Source organism: Drosophila bipectinata, chromosome 2L, assembly GCF_030179905.1.
Source record: "Drosophila bipectinata strain 14024-0381.07 chromosome 2L, DbipHiC1v2, whole genome shotgun sequence".
NCBI lineage: Eukaryota > Metazoa > Arthropoda > Insecta > Diptera > Drosophilidae > Drosophila > Drosophila bipectinata.
Genome location: NC_091736.1, coordinates 10,192,344 through 10,204,905, shown reverse-complemented (window position 1 = coordinate 10,204,905; position 12,562 = coordinate 10,192,344).

The window sequence follows — 12,562 nt, the reverse complement described above, 5'->3', positions numbered from 1 at the left end:
GCAGGGGTATGGGAATGAGAGCTAAGAAGGACGAAGACCCATCTCTGTTACTTTGTTTCCCATTTTTCGTGCCCAAAAATAAAAATAAAAATGGGCTAACTTGCACCCCCAAAGCCCCGCAGCGAAGCTTTGCCCAATTTCACGCCGTCCCCTTGACCTGGTCCTGTGTTCCTCTCGGTCCTTCCGTTCCATTTCGTTGTGGGAGTGTTCAAATTTTGGACGCTCGCTTGCGTTATGTAATAACCTCGAATCTAATTACTTTTTGACAATATCGACGGAGGGAGAAGGGCTTCACCCGGGGCTTGCAATCCCATACAACACCCCACCCCCCAGTCCACTTCCATTTTTATTGACTGGAGAGCCGGGGGGTAACCTAAGGAGCATAATTGAAGGACTCTACATGCAGAAACCGAAATAATATTGCTTTTGACATTGGTTTTGTGGGCTGGCTTTTCGGGCTTAAGTGGAGGAAGTTTCTACTTCTGTTTTCAAGAGTCGGAGAAAGTTTCTCATATACCTCTGGGAGTTGTATCGATATAGCGTTCCAGACACTTCCCAACTACAGACTGCCTTGATGGTAATCATTTCTTAGAAATCCAGTCATGATTCTTCTTCATTGTGTTTCCTATAACCTCCAGCCCTGTCTTCCCTTCGGGCATTACTCACATATTCGCTGTCTTTTGTAGCCATAATTTTGGCATCTTCTCTGTCATTCTCTGACTGAAAAATCGAACCCCCTTTCCCATTCGTCGCATTCATTCTAAGGTGAGGTTTTTTACTTTTTCGGGCCCTGCTACCCCAGTCGAACTCTTTTTCGTTCCAAAAACCCTCGTATTATGCAAAGCAGCTGGCGAAATATTTGAGAGCAGAGTGGGAGGACGGGGAATCCGAAATCCGAATGAAAAACGGGTGAACGAATGAGGGGGGTGGACTTCAACCCACTTTTTAGGCCTAAAAGCAAACTTTTTTTTTCGTCCGTACGTTGAGGAAAAAGTTATGAAAAATAAAAAGGACTCGAAGAAAATGGCTGGGACTTGGGATTGGGTGCTTAGAGGTGAGCCATGCGGCATATCCTTCATTAAATCGAAGAACAAACGAGCAGACGAGCACAGCTGGAGCTGGGGCTCACATGCACCCGGGTCCAATAACCCCTCCCTTGCACTGCCCCGAAAGTCTTGTTTCTTTCATCCAGGAGTGATTACGAGAGAGGAATAAATACAGTTAAAGAAATTTAGGGATAAGTAATTTATAAATTAGAGGCTCTAACTTTAATGATAAAATCTATCTTTAGTTAAAGGACTTAGTTCAGATAGCTTAAATAGCATTTTGCACGGTGCAGCTTGCTCCTGTCCCTGGATTTCTTTCATTTTAGTTTCCCATTTCTTTGCTTAGCCCCGACCCCAGCTCTGGCGATGTGTGCGACCCTCTTCAAATGTGCTTCTTTTGCCTCGGCCAGCCATGTGGCGCTACTGCCCCTCCTCCATCCACCTTCTGCTTCTCCTGCTCCTTTTACTTATTCTACTCCTGCCACAAGGACGAAAACGAAAACGAAGACGAGAGGACGTTGAGGACGTGGACTGACCCCCTCACACACCGCTTTCCCAGCCAACTCACCCGGTGACACCCCCACCCACACTCCCACTCCCACTTCCATTTCCACTTCCACCACCCCCGTGGCTGCAACAACGTTTCAAATTCAACGACAATGATGATGAGGACAGAGTTGGATGGGTGTGGGACCGGGAGATGGGGAACGACGTCGAAAAAACTTTTTCTTGGCATTTGTTGAGCAGGAAACGAGCCGGGGACGGCATGGGATATAAGGGAATGGGTTGGGACGGGTACGGGTGGGTTCTGGGTCTTTGATGGGTGGTGGCAGTGGTTGGAGAATGGGATTTTTTCCTTCTTTTTTTTTTTTTTTGGGAAAAAAAAGGCGGTGTGCCAGAGCGCTAGACGAACGCTGTTCCGAGCTGGTGGGTTGGGCCCACGCTCGCCTTGCCCTTTCGAAGGAAAAAGGGAAAAAGGGCACTGCTTGACTGACGAGCGCGCGTTTTCATTTCGTCTCTTTGAGTTTGGGTCCCTGCACTGAGAGGAAAGTGTAAAAAAATAGATTTTTAAGAATATTCATTATTTAATTTTAATAAAACAAGCTTTTCGTATTGCCTTAGTAGTTAAGTGATCAAGTCGGCTACATGGATTCGCAACAGAACGAGTTATATCATCACACGGTTGTGGATCTTTTAAAATTAATTTTTATTTTTACAAAACTTGAATCTTAGAAATCACATTCATTATCTAATCCACTCTTTTTGAATCCATTTTTTTGCCTGCAATTTTTCGCATTTTATTTTTATTTCATTTTTTTTTCGCTTTGCTGACTCGAGTTAGAGGTGGGTTGGGTTGCTGTGGAGGACGGCTGTGGATGGGAGGTTTCATTTGGGCAAGGCCGCAAGGATCTGCCAGGGGACCCGGCCAACAGAGTGTTACTTCGAGTCGAGTCGACTCGAGCAGAGACCCTCTGGCAGCTCGAAGCGTTCGCTGGGGGTTCGCTGCGGTAACCATGTCGCCTGATAAGACACAATGGACATATCAAATTGTGGCTTAGCCCGTGAGCATGTGTGTGCTGTGTATGTGGTGCTCAAAGGAGACCATCCAACTTTGGGGCGCGGCAGTCAGCTGAAATAAATGGAATTTATGTGCGGCTCCCCGAAACGCAGAGCCCTTGCCTTGCGTGGGAACCCCCGAAACGGAGCTTTAAAAAGCTTGTGCCGATTTCAAATGCTTTATGTATATCAAATACAACTTTGACCAGAGCGATAGGGGAACGAGGTGAAGCGGTTGGCAGGCGGTGGGGGCCGTGGGTGGCTGGGTGGCGCACCTCCAATCCATCAACTGTCAGTTCGCGGACGCGAAATGCCGTGGAAAGCATAATGCGCGTTACATGAAATGAGTTTTGATGTGCGGCGAGGGTTCGAGGGCCTATTGCCGTCGGCTCTACCTTACATAGTTATCCTTTATGTGTGTATGGGACACAGGGAGTCGGAGTACAGTCCAGTTTGTGTGTGTAGCGAGGGACAATTTAATGGCCTGGGGTTATTTGGGAATAGGTTGAAAACAAAGCGCTGGTCAAACACTGCACCGTAGCCCCACAGTGGACTGGCAATGAAGTGGGCTGGGTCGGGATTACGGGGTGGCTCCGGCCACGGGCTGCTAAAACTAGGGACCCAACAGAAAAATATCCCCTTCCGAATTTTACCAGAAAAAATAACGAACGGAACAGGGGGGAAAATAGTCGCTGCAGCACAAAGAGCAAATGGTAAAAATTAATGCAACACAGGGAATGGAAACTGGTGGGGATTTTGGCCAAAAGCCTAGGTAGAGACAGGAAGAGAATTGATAGGGACGAGTTGCCTGTAGCGTCTCTCCGTGTTCTCGGTTCCTTAATAACAGAGATAGCCCTTTTAGAAGTCCACCGTCCCAGACCCAATTCAACACCCACCCACCCACACAGTATTGAACCCAAGGACTGTCAGCCAGAAGTAACTGCTAATCGATTAGTTGAAGTCAAAGTCTTCAATTGAAATTATGTAATTAAAGACTATTGGAGTCTTAATAAAATGTAGACTTTCAAGACAAACATAGTCACAGGGCAACAAGCAGGAAAACCGTAAGATCGTCACATTATTAATTTCATTATTGTATCATACTTTCCATGAAGAGATAATTAAATACTCTGGTAATCTTGCTCAGAGTGGAAATAACAATAACTGACCCCACTGTACCAGCAGGGTAACCACCTACCCAGCAGGACTTGCTCACCCCCACTGCCTAAGCAACCCCTTTAGCCATTCTACCTCTTATGACGATTATTTTTATACCATTTATACCCCCAGCCCCTTGGACGCAGCAGCTGCCCCCACCGCTTTGCAACTTTTCCTGCTGCCGAAATTTCAACGAGTGCTTTCGTCTCCTTCAGCCCACTCCACGCGGCCTCGCCACTCCCATCCCCATCCTGTTCCACTCCGTCCCTTGTTCTCCCGCTACGCCACCATGTCCACCCCTCCGAGCATTTTCCGAGCTTAGCGCAATGGAAAAGGATTTTTGGTCTTTTATTGCACGTCAGACTTTTTGGACCGCTCACAGGACTTCTTCTGCTGTCCGGGAAGAGCGGAGTCAGATGCCCGCCCCTTCCTTCTTGGCTGCCATTATGCTGCAGAAGCAAGAAAAAATTTAACGTTTATTGCTTGCGCCAATGAGCTGGTTCTCCTTTTCAGCCATCCTTTTTGCCACCTCCCCAACCGCCCATCCGCCCATCTGCCCATCTACCCACTCCCACTTCCATTTCGAGCTTAGTGCTTTTGCCTTAGCATTTGGGGCGCCAAGTTGTCCCTTCTCGTCTCCGGCGCGACCATGGCGATATCCTCCGCCTCTCGTTTCCTTCTACCGCCTCCCGCCTCACGCCTCCCGCCGCCGGGCCACCTTCCTTTCATTCCTGTAGCGACTGCTTTTGGGGTTTTTCTTCGGCTGCCTTTTCGTCCTCTTGGTGCCCTGGCTCTTGTGCTGGGAACCGCCATCTTGTTGTTTTGCTGAAATGCGAAGGACATTTGATGTAATGATGCCTGGAGGCAGCCACCACTGTCTCTGTGTGTGTAGGTGTATGGGGTGTGAGGTGTACGGGTGTGGGGGTGTGTGTGTGTGTTTGAGGGATCAGCTCGGAGAGGTCCTGCGTCCTTTTTCTACAGGAGCACCCCTGAGTCGCCAGCTCGCTTTGTTTGAGTTCACTTAAGTTCAACGCTTGGGTCCGGGCCCGGGTCCGGGTCCGGGTCCTCGGCTGCCGTCCACCATCCTCCCCCGCCCATCTTGCCCACCTAACCCCGTTCTATTGCAAACTTTTGCTGCTGCTTTCATTATCCTTTTGGCGTATCCTTGCCTTGACTCATGTGGGCGTCTTGAGAAGCCGTAGCCAAGGCACAAGGAAAAAAAAGGCCACAGCCGGGGCGGGGTAGAAAAGTCCGACGGAAGCCAGGGGGATGGAGGGGGGTAAGTAAAGGGACGGTAAGGACGAAAAGGCGGCAGCAGAAGAGGGAAAAAATAAGATGAATTACTTCTTTTGGCCGCAGCGCCAATGACCAAACCGAGTCCGGCAAACACCCCTCACCTTGGATTCCCCCGCCTCCTGGCCAAACCCAGTTCCTTGGCCGAAAAACAGGACGACCAGCAGACCCTGGCCGGTCATCAATTTTCGTTCTGGCCGCAGGAAAGAGGGCAAGAAGCATTCCAAGAAAGCTGTCCGCTTAGTTTTTCGACTGTCCGGAAAAAGGGAAAGGGGCGATTCGGGTCGGATCGGGTCAGAATCCTAGGCAACCGATGTCCAGTGTCCAGTGAGCATCAGCAGCCACGCTATGAGATTAGATTTGATGGGTTTTAGGGTGCCCCAGCGAATGTGTCCCATTCCGGCTCATCCTGTTTGCTCGCCGCCAGTCCGTGTCCCAGACCCTGTCCCAGTTCCTGTCCCTTTTCGGTCTCTAAGTCTCCGTCGTCTTGACTGAACTGGAGATTTTCGAGGGATATGTCTTACGCCATTATGTGATAGGTTTTTTTTTTTTTTTGTCTCTGTGGTGTTACCGAGTTGCCCTTGCCGCAGGCATTGGGCACGCAATTTATACTTGTATTTCATTTTAGCTTTTGGTTAGACTGGTTACTAAAGTATGTGAAGAAATACAAAGAAACTTCCCATTAAAGAACTAATATTTTATATTATAGTATGTATTAAATCGTAAAAGTCTATAAAACCTATGATGTCTAAACATACACATCCTTAGAATCCTTGATAAAAGGGAATTATTTTAATGTAAAATATTGGAATAATATAATTATCTAATGCAGCTATCAATCAAAAAATAAAACATCTCCGGAAAGCTTCTTAAGTATTAATTTGTGATTTCAGCATCATTTATTCCTCTCAACAGGGGATAAGTTGATAGGCCGAGCATCTGCTGATATATTTCTGTCTAAAATGCATGCATAAGTACACAACGAAATGAGGAAAATTGCATCTTTTTACGGCCCATCGACAGTTGCAAGTTTAATGGTGCCCCTTCCCAGCTCCCAGCTCGAGCTAGCTCCTCAAGTCTCGAGGCTTGTATACTGAAAATTGCAAAATACGTTGCACGTTCAATGGCCGGCCAATCAAAAGTTGAACGCAATTAGTCTAAATGCTTTTTGTTGGGTGAGGCCTGCTTAAGAGTGGAGCTTTAATAAACATATATTAAAATTTTAGTTATTTATGTAAATCTGGAGCGGGTTGACAAAGCAGGCAAGTTTCAAATTGCAAAATATATTCTCCACATTATGTATTCGAGATACCTCAAGACAGTGCCCACTCTCCTTGGCTTGGTCTTCGAAAATTAAATGCCATGCACATAGGCCCGGACTTGGGGCCCGATCCAGAGCCCGAACCTTTTGCAATTATTCACATATTTGTACAAAATTTTAAGAAAATGCAGCAGCAACAAATTTTCCAATCCCAAAGACGGTGCAATGCCGGCCTGCCAACGGCAGCTGTCGGTGCGAGCGAGAAGGTAAGCCAACCGGTGCGAGCAGTGCGGCAAGTTTGGGCAAAATCTTAAGAAATTGCACAAGAAACTCGAAGATGCAGTTGCATTTTCAGATGCAGTCGTTGTCGTCGTAGTTGTTGCAGTTTGCCACTGCACTTGCACTTGCAATAACAACTTGGGGGCCATGCCATGCCGGGCAACCGTGCGTATGCGTAATGTGTTGGACGGCGCCTAAAACTATGCAAAAGTCGGCCCGCCCCGGTGCCGGGGTGTGGGCGAGTGCCGAAGTGAGCTGCCGAAAATGCAGTCGAAGGACTCCGGCTGCACCCTGCCCGGTATGGGGGGGCTGGGCTCTGTTTACTTGACATTAAGTGCATGGAAAACTTATTATTGCAGGGCCTGACAAGCACAAAGCAGCCACACACACACACACACTCTGCCACTCTGGCTGTGTGTGCGTGTACATAAAAAGATTGTGACTGCAAGTAGGCCTAAGATTTTGTTGCTAAGAGGAGTTCCGGACTTTCTCTTTCTCTCTCTCTCGCCGGCAGTGTGTTTCTCGTTCTTTCGTCGTTCTTGGTCTCTTTCTCGGCTTTGGGTTTCATTAAATTTTAAGACTACTTGGCTTTTTTGTTGTACATAAGTATCGGGCAGTAGGCGTACATACGGCCATGTATTGGCCAAAAAGGCCCAAGAAAACTCACACTCGGTGTCTTCATAAATTTCCAAAGAGTCGGGTTTTAGTTGGAAAATCAGCAACCGAGCACACAGCACTCGGCCAAGATTGCAGGCAATTGCGTGGTGGGGGGTGGGGCGACACTCTGAATGCACTTTCCGGGCGCCCGGGATGAGTACTTGTGGGGGTGGCACGTATAGCTGTCCAAAATCGCCACCACCCCACCCCTAAGATCCCTTGGCATGTGAAGTCGACGCAGCTGCAGCTGTCGTTGTCCTGTTTCGGGCTCTGGACCCTCCATCCCTGTCGTCTTTAATGCATTATTTTGTGTGGCAACACTCAGCGGTAATAACCCCAAGATAAATCCACCACCTGCACCACCTCACGTGACAACATCGAGGAGGTCCTACTAGAGTGTGTGTATTTGTGCGTATAGGATGCGATGAGTGCATGAAGTTGGAGATGTCGACTATGTCTCGGTATCTTCGGACGCCCCAGCGTCCCTTTCTCCGGGTGCATCTTGCGACTGGACTTGATTAAAATTGATTGAAGCAAATAAATGGAATTGGATTTTTTATAATCACCGATGAGTCGGAAGCGTTCAGATTTGCAATGAAATCAAGCTAACATTTTCGGTGAAGGATTTCTAATTACTTCTGGTGAGGAATGGCCAATTACCTTTCAGGTCTCCAAAGTTTTGGTCTTAAGGAGCTCTGAGAAGATTATACAAAATGTCTAGAAATATATAAATTTACAAAAATAATATAGATATTCCTTAAACTAATATTGTGAATATATTACCAATGAGTCTATTCAATGCCACGAATAAATATATCAAATAGGAGTAAGCTAAATCGGAAAATTTAGACCACACCCACATGTGGGTTTTTAAAGCTGATTAACCAAACATTTGTATGCAGGTGTAGTTCATGATTCCAGTGAATATATGTATACGATATTCTACTGCTTAGCCTACCTCAACAATCCGGGATATGGAACGAACCCACGCAAAACAAACAATGGACCAGCCAATGGAGCACAAGCGGAACCTCACACCACAATCATAACCATAACCGTGGTCTAAACTGCCGCCCCGCTGCACCACATTGCACCACAGTGCAACGCTATACCCACATAGTGTCCCTTGGCCCCTGCCCAGCAGTCGAGCAAAGCCCATTGGCAATTTTTGGTCGAAGCGTCAAAGCAGAAAAAACATAGACGAGCACAATAAAAGTTTTGTAGGCGCTGGCATTGGGGATGGCATTGGGCGGGAATGGGTCCAGCTGGGGAGCGGGGTCTGTCGGCCCATGCGTTTGACTTTTTTCTATGGTCCTCCCCTCCCGGATAGCGCAAAATATTTCGATCAGGCGTAAAATGTGCGCAAAATTCAAACAGCATTTTCAGTGTTTTTTTTTTTTTTTTATAAGCCAAACCTGCCCCCTCCCGGCCAAGTTACCCCATTTTTTGTGTACATGTGTGTGTTCCTGAATTTTATTATTTATTATGACCACACACACGCTCGTATGTATCGTGTAGTTTAGTGTTGTAGTTGTCGCGCGCGAAAAAAATATAAACAAAATGCGTTCAGCCTTCCCACCTTTCCAACATCCCACCTCCACCGGGCAAATAAAAAACACTAAAAATAAATTCACATAAAATTTTTGTTATATACTGCATTTCAGTGACCGTGTGCGTGATGGGTGCCTAGGTGTGGGTGACGGTTGCAGGATGCATTTTAGTTTGAAGCTCCATTTTAGCTGCCGCATAGGGATGCGATCTGGGATCTATCAGATGTAGGAATAAAATTTAAGTAGCAAAAAGATTATAGATATTTTAAACTCATGAATTTGAATTGGCCACTTTATTTTAAAAATTATAAATTTATACTTAAATATAATAGGTTTTATTTCTCTCTCAAAAATAAATCCTATTTTGAGATCCTTTCCACAGGATATTTGTCAAATCATGTTCCAATACTCGTGATTCTGTTGCATTCCTCGCTAGTTTCACCCAGATCCCGTTCTGTTTCCGGGGGGCTTAAGTGGCAGATTTTTAATTGAATTGGCTGCAGTTGCTGCTGCATTGGATCCCCCACTAACAGGACCATCCCACCCACCGGCTGAGCATTTTTTTCGCATATTACTAACCATTTGTTTTTTGCATTAGTTTTTTGTGAGCTGCAGTCGGCACAAAGGGAAGATAGTGAACAAACAAATCATTTGACATTTTATACATATTCCATTATATGTACTCTGATGCATATATGCATATAGTATATATATTATATATATAAAGGGCCCCTAGGCCTCCTACCACGCCCCCACGCCTCAATAGAAAAATAGAGGCGACTGCGCATTTAGCTCTTGCGTGCTTTTATTTTTTATGCAGAGCTGCGCATTTTTGCAATTTATATAAATATTTCATATATTATTTATTTTACATATAACACATTTTTTTAGCTGATTCGCAATTTTTTTACACATAGCGCTTTCATTTTGTGCGCTATATAAATATTTCATTAAATCAACTTTTTCTGTTTTTCGGTTCTCTTATTTTTTTCGGCCCGGTCTTATTATTATTTTATGAATTTTTGATGAAATAGTTTTTGGATTTTGTTCAACTAATTTTATGGCACTTTTTTCATACTTATTTTTTATTCAAAAGCACTGAGTGCGGGGGAACATAAATAAAATCGCTTGAATTTATGCGGTAGCCAGTAGCTGGTAGTTTTAAAAGATTTACGGCATTTACGAAACAATTCTGGCCATAGGTTTATTATTTTATAAATGCGATTTGATTTGCCGCCCTCCCTCCCCCCGCCTCCCACACACCTAACAATTAAAGGTGAGAACCCCGAGCCTGGGTGGAAATATGGACATCAATTACCCTTCGTTTTGCTCAGCTAACATATATTGCTTTTAATTTACATCAAATTTTATTTTCGATTCCATATAATTCACTTTTAAATACAATTCTATATATCGATACAGCGTAGCACTAAAAAAAAGGTAAATGTGGAAAAAAAATCATACCCCGCAGAGTACTGATTGAAATTGATGAATTCAAATTTATGTTTTTATAATTATTTTAATTGATTTCGGAAAAAATTCTGTTATCCATCTAAATTGCAATATTGATATTAGTTCTTACTATTCCATTTTTAATGGTATAATGATAACCTTAACACCTCATTGGCTTTCACTTCCCAATTACCGTCGACACAGACCAATGGCTTTTTGGTCTTCAGTATCTACCCCGATAGCTCTATTAGAAGCCACAAGCTGGCTCGGCTGCCTACGTGATACTCTTATTTAAACATGCTCAAGCACACGTTTCGGTTAATACATCACACAATGAGACAATGAAGATATCAATTTAACCTAATTAGCCACACTTGGAGTTTACCCCGCCAGTAACCGAGCTAACTTTAATTATGCATTAACCAAATGGTCAGTTAACTAACTTTAACACTTTGACTTTCAAATATCAAAGACACTCAGGTATGCACATCGAACAAAGGAAACCGAGCTGAGTTGCCTCGGCTGCGAATTGAATATGTAGGGAATTTAGTTAATGGGCTAGCGACCGCGATGTTATGACTTTATACACAACGGGAAACTAGGAATATGCATAATATGATTTCTCAATATGAGTTAAAAGGTTAAAGAATATTTCTCAGTGCATCATTACATCCTGATAATTATTTCCGAAATTTATTGCAACAGCTGTTAGGTCATGGAAAAGTAAATTGATTCTTTATTAAAGAAATACTACTGGCTATTATTTTCAAGATAAATTAATGATAATTTTACGCATGATTCAGAGCTACTTTTTATTAAATTTATTTAATATTATATTATATTATTTATTTTTTATATTTATTTATTTTTTTTATTATTAATACGTCTATATAAATTTATTCAAGTCATTGTTGCAGTTTCGATTCTCATATCAAATACAATTGTAGTAGAATAAACAAACTTCATGGGAAATAAATCTTAAAAAGCCCCCTTACCCTGATAAAACTTCCAAGCTACGATTTCCACATTTTAATCTCCATTTTTTTTTTATCGATAACTGCTCAAGATAAACGATAACTTGCATGATCGTAGCGACGGAAGCGGAAGAAATCCTTTGAAATAGCGTCGGCAATGACGTTGAACAAGGCTGACGTTAACAGATCTTTCTCACACCCTCTCCCTTACTCGCGGAATCTCTCCCACCCCTTGAGCACCCTTTCGCTATGCGCCACCCGCCTACAGCCCACCGTCCCCCGCAAGGTGCCCATCGCTCTTGACCCTTTTCGCACCCAACCCACGCACCCCCAACGAAAACCAGCCCCCCGTTGCTTTTTTCTCCTTTATTCTTTTCAAAAACTTTACGCTACCCATGGCCACCTAGCCACCCAGCTGGCAACCCCACTCCTCACTTATTCAGGCAGACAAGCGACAACAACGTTGTCCACTTTCGCACTCCTCCAGCCCGGCGACCCCACTGCCTGTCCCGGGGAGTGAGCGGGACGGCGCGAGAGCGACAGTGAGAGGGCGAGACCGAGACCGAGACCATTTCGGAATTCATGTTGTCCATGCCAACAGCAACAACGTAGCCGGCTCATATATTTTTCTCATTTATTTTTCCCGGACTCCCTCCCTGTATTTTTTGTGCGTTTTTCATATCCGAAACGCCGACAACGTCCCCCTGCCACCACCACCACCCACAAAGCCCTAACCCACCCCACCCCCGGCTAACCCACTCCACTCCAAGGTTCGCTTTCTCTTTCCCACCCCTGGCGACGCTCCAGCCGGCCTTTTTTGCGCCATGCCGGCGAAAGACAAAACCAACAACAACCAAGGAAGCGTCCGCCACCCACCGCCGCCCACTTACTCACTCTCCGGGATGAAGGGAAAAAGCAAAAAAGATGAAAAAAGCAACAAAAATAATTGCCGCCCGGCCCTCTCTCCTTCGGCTGCCCACTCGCAGGCTCTCTCCCACTCCCACTGGCGGAACACCCATCCCATTCACAAAACCGTCGGCACTCAGCTGTTTGTCAACTCATCTGCCGCGCCGCCATCCGGCTGATTTTGCCCCCCACCCCCCTCCACCATCCCCGGTCACTCCCGCCGCTCGTTCTCTCTCGCAGCCCCCCTCGTCGGATCCTCCCCCCACCACCCCGTGGACAACGTGGTTCGTTGACGCCGAGCGTCGCGTTATCGGCGTTTCTCTGTTTTTGTACTCATATCCCTCTGCTCTCGGGTCCATGGAAGGGGGTGCGGTGGGGTGGGTGTAGAAGGAGGAGGGGTGTCCGGAGAGGGGGACGCATGTTGCACAC